We start from the raw sequence: 4,515 nt of genomic DNA, 5'->3' as shown, positions 1-4,515 counted from the left end.
GACAGCGGCTGTACAAGGTTCACCGTGGCAACCCTGGAATGGTGCTTTAGAAGCCATTACAGCGGTCCTCTGATGACACTCAAATAGCTATCATTACACCTCCTCCAAGGAGACACAGAGGGAGGAGGAGGGAGGGAGGGAGGGCGGTGAGAAGGGAAGGGAGAGATGAGGCAAGGAAGGGAAGAGGGAAGGATGGATGGGTGAATGCTATAGGAGGAGAGGAAAAGAGACAGTGGAGGAGAAGATGAAGAGCGAGGAGAAGGGGTGGAAGAGAGGAAAGGGGACCAGTGGGAGACGGGTTAAGGGTGTAGGGAGACGGAGGGAGAATCTGCAAATTGCACAGGCAGACAGGGATGGGAAACCACGTTAAAGATATAGAAGGTGCATGGAAGAAGGGATGAGAGGGGAAGGGAGTGACTGAAGGGAGAGAATGGGGAATTCAAAATGACCGTTCTGAGTTAACAGCCTCCAGCCTTTTTCTACCCTATTAAGTTCTATTCTGCCATTACTTGGGACTGTGGGGGGCTGCCTCATACCCCACAGTGCCCCCCTACTCTTACAGACACCCTCTCCCTCCACACACATATCCACAAATACACACTCCACTCCACACTCTTCATCAGTTTCCTTCTCCAGTCACCCTCTTCCCCCTTTATTCCCACCCCCCCACTTTATCTCCCCCCTCCTCTCCCTCTCGTCTACAGTTCAATTCCAGAGGTCGTGAACTGAATAAAAGAGAGATCACCTGGCTCAATCTTTGAGTCCACTGGCTGTCCTTGTTGTTGCAAAAAGCAAGCCCAAACAAGCTGTAAGGGCTTTGTTCACTTTCCATCCTCTCTTGCCTGACACATTATCAATCTTTGTTTTCAGTAACAATCAAATCGTATCAGGAACAAAATGTGTACTTAACATGGAAACCTGTTACTCAGTTCAACATGACTATAAGGGCCGGGTTATGCCAAAAGAGAACTATTTTGTGTGACGACCATGTCGTAGAATTAAAAGGTAAAAGGCAAAGGAAACGGGAAACCCCACACTTTGTTGCATATACACTTAAATCCTAAGAACTTGTTTATCCAGAAATCCCTGTCTTGTTTTTTTTTTTTAGGAATACACAACTTTTGCAACTGAAAAAAGAAAGATGCATTTTAAACATGCATGGGGGTAAGAACAGGTGAAAATAAGTCAGAGGATGCTGCCCCGTACAAGAGCTTCAGCAACTAACTATCTGACTAAAATGTCAGTGATGAAGGAGGACTTGTTTCAATGCAAATGAACCAAACACACACTCACATACATTTTAAACTGCTCCCAACATGAAAGTTGAAAATGTGAAATATATGAAACCTCTGTGTCCATCAACTTTTTCTTACCACCTCTTCCTCCTTCCCTAATCAACACTCCATTTGCATCTCAGACTTGACCTAAAAACAACAATGGCAAAACAGTTTGTCCATTATATCCATGAAAAGCAACAATGGGATTCCTCCCATGCAGAACATAGGGATCACTGCGTAAGAAATGAGTGCACTTTCACATTGTGTGCCATGATAAGCATTTTTTGCGTCTTCCATCTCAATTAATCTAAAAATCAATTATCCAATTAAGAACTGCAATAAGAAAACAAACATTTTAATTGCGGTTTTCTACTCTTGAATGTTGAAACAGTTGCATTCACACACGTTGACCTGGCATACTCAAAGTTGTAATTCCCAAAACCACCACTGAGAGGCGGTGTTAGCCTTCTACATTTGCTCCTTTATGAGAACCTTGCCTAGGCCTATATATTTTTTGGAGGTTAAAAAAAGAGAGAAGATTGATGCTTGGTTTGTCAGTGTTGGTGCCTGTGTGACTGCATAGCGTAGGAGGGAATGACTTTAGTGCTATTTAAAATGGCTGCTTTTAATGTCGACTGCTTTTTTTTTTTTTTTTTTTTTTTTTTTTGCACGACTTTGTAGAAACTGAAAGGCGTCAACAACACGTGCAGATGTATCAACTGTAAAACATCAGTGCAATTAAAAAACGAGAGAGGAGGAGGGGGGGGAAGTATTTCCCCATTTTCAATCATTTCCAGTCACCTTAGGCTGGAGTCTGTTTCTCTGCCATGTAATGCTGACTGTAGGCTACATGGCATAACAGAAGCAGTTTTGACCCACAATTTTAGAGCCCAAATGTGTGAATGTGGGTTATACCTCACTGCTAAGCATGCATTTCTCATGTGCTTTTAATCCCATTGGTTTTCTCGCATGCTGATTTGATTATGATCAGGGCAACGCGCACGCTTGAAAAAGCTGCAGCGCTGCTCTGGTCGCCCCATGTGCTCCACTAGTTCAGTATATTACCCTTGCTTTTCTTTAAATGTGTCTGAAACGAGGCTTTGAAACAGTCCGGATTAACTGATGTATCGCGTTTCTAAAAACAAACCGCCTCTGAATCATTCATTAATTCACATTTGACTATTACAGTCAGGGTTTGTGTTTTATGGGCAGAGCAGCTCCTTCCTGTGTGTGGTAGGAAAGAGTTAACAACGGGCTAAACGTGATGAGTGAGGGGCCTCTGTAAAACGCAGCGAGCCAATCCGCGTCAAGATTAACACCTTACGCGGCCGTGATTGGCCGAAAGCCTGGTGGTTGTTGTTTGGGACTCAAAACCCACGTGGGGGCACGAACCCTCATTTGAGCTCTCATTGGCTAAGACCCCACACTCAAGACCCGCCTGCAGAGGCTCTCACTGCGTTATTGGCCAAGGTGGCAATCAACTCCTCCCCCTCCCTCAATCACTCCCCTCCGCAGCTCCCCGGCTTGTTTTTCCGTCCGAGAGGCAAAGGAAATATCCCTCTCGCGAGCTCCATGGGCTCCATGAGCCGCGCCGACGTCGTCGTCACTTCAAATCTATCAAGGAGGCGCGCGAACTCATATTACTCCCCGATCCTCTTAACGGCCCGAAAATACGAAACAACACGATTACTAGATATGATATTTAACTCGGCGTCGCCGTCTCATCCGGGCGAGGAGTAGGCTACCCCCCTTATTTTGGTTTCATCGCCAAATGATCTGTCTGTCTCTCTCTTTCTTCCTTTTCTCTTCATAAAGCAAAAGCAGCCAGCCGCTTCGCTCTGCCTATACTGGACATGCACCACAACACACACACACACACACACACACACACACACACACGTTCATATGTGCAGTTTTGCAGTGACAGGACCATTAACCTTTAACTAATTAATTAATTATATTACTCAAGATTAACAGGCAAGAGAGCTTAATCAAATTTGGTGTGTGAGAGTGTAGCCACTGGTCCCTATCTATCTATCTATCTATCTATCTATCTATCTATCTATCTATCTATCTATCTATCTATCTATCTATCTATCTATCTATCTATCTATCTATCTATCTATCTATCTATCTATCTATCTATCTATCTATCTATCTATTTATCTATCTATCTATCTATCTATCTATCTATCTATCTATCTAGTTGGGACTAAAGGTAAATCGGTTATAGCCTACTAAGAAACCCTAAATGTGTAGTTGCAGTTGAGCTAAGGCAACTGGCACAATTTGATAGATGTTGCTGAACAAACGTCTTACTTTTTGGGTAGGCTACATTATTTCCTTTCCCCCCCTCAACAAACAGGAGGCTGTCTCAAAGTTGAACATCTTCAGTTATGTGCATCATCAGGGCATATTTTGTTTTAAATTTTTTGGGGAAAAATTCAAAAGACAGTGAGTGTATAAAGTAAGACACCCAGGCCAGATAAGAAACTTACAAAAAAATGTAATTTGTTGAATTAGAAATGATAGAAACATGCAGTATGTTCGCTCCTAAGCTTTGACATTGGTGCACTGTCTAATGTGCTGTCAACTGGAAGTTGTGCTATTGAATGCTAACAAAATAATTGTTCTGATAGCTTGGTTTAAATGATGAGGTACAGTCAGGTTTGAAGATGGACAGAAGGCTCTCCAATATTTTATGTTTCAGAAAAATCAAGGAAATCCTCCATGGTATGGACTGGAGGCTATAGTAAAAATGAAGCCAGCAGCTATTTGAGGCTCATTCGGCTTCCGCTCAGAGAAATTTAATAAAACCACAAACAAAGCATTAACTCTGCTTTTGGCTCTTTGTTAGCGTTTGCCATGATTTCCATCAACTTGTGAGAACATAATTTTGCTCTTTAGTGCCTTGCCAAATCTTATTGAGTTATTTATTTACTTACATCTACCCGCTAACCTCACAGACCATGCTATAGTGACTCTTTTGGGGAATTCTGCCTCCAGAACATCCCTTAGCCTATACCCTTCCTCCTCCTCTTGAATTGTTGAATAATGCTGCTAAACTCGGCTCAGATTGAATCTCCTGTCCATTCAATTCACCTCAGAATCAAGATCAGTCAGCTTTTTTTCGCCTCATCCTATGCCGGAGCCGTGCTGTGGATTTAGCTTGCCTCTGATCCAGCAGCAGCAGGCACGGCGGCCCTCGCTGTGTGACGGCTGCAGGAGGGGAGCTGGA

The sequence above is a fragment of the Perca flavescens genome, chromosome 21 (assembly GCF_004354835.1).
Source record: "Perca flavescens isolate YP-PL-M2 chromosome 21, PFLA_1.0, whole genome shotgun sequence".
NCBI lineage: Eukaryota > Metazoa > Chordata > Actinopteri > Perciformes > Percidae > Perca > Perca flavescens.
The sequence above is the reverse complement of the archived record's forward strand: the minus strand, read 5'-3'. Positions refer to the sequence as shown.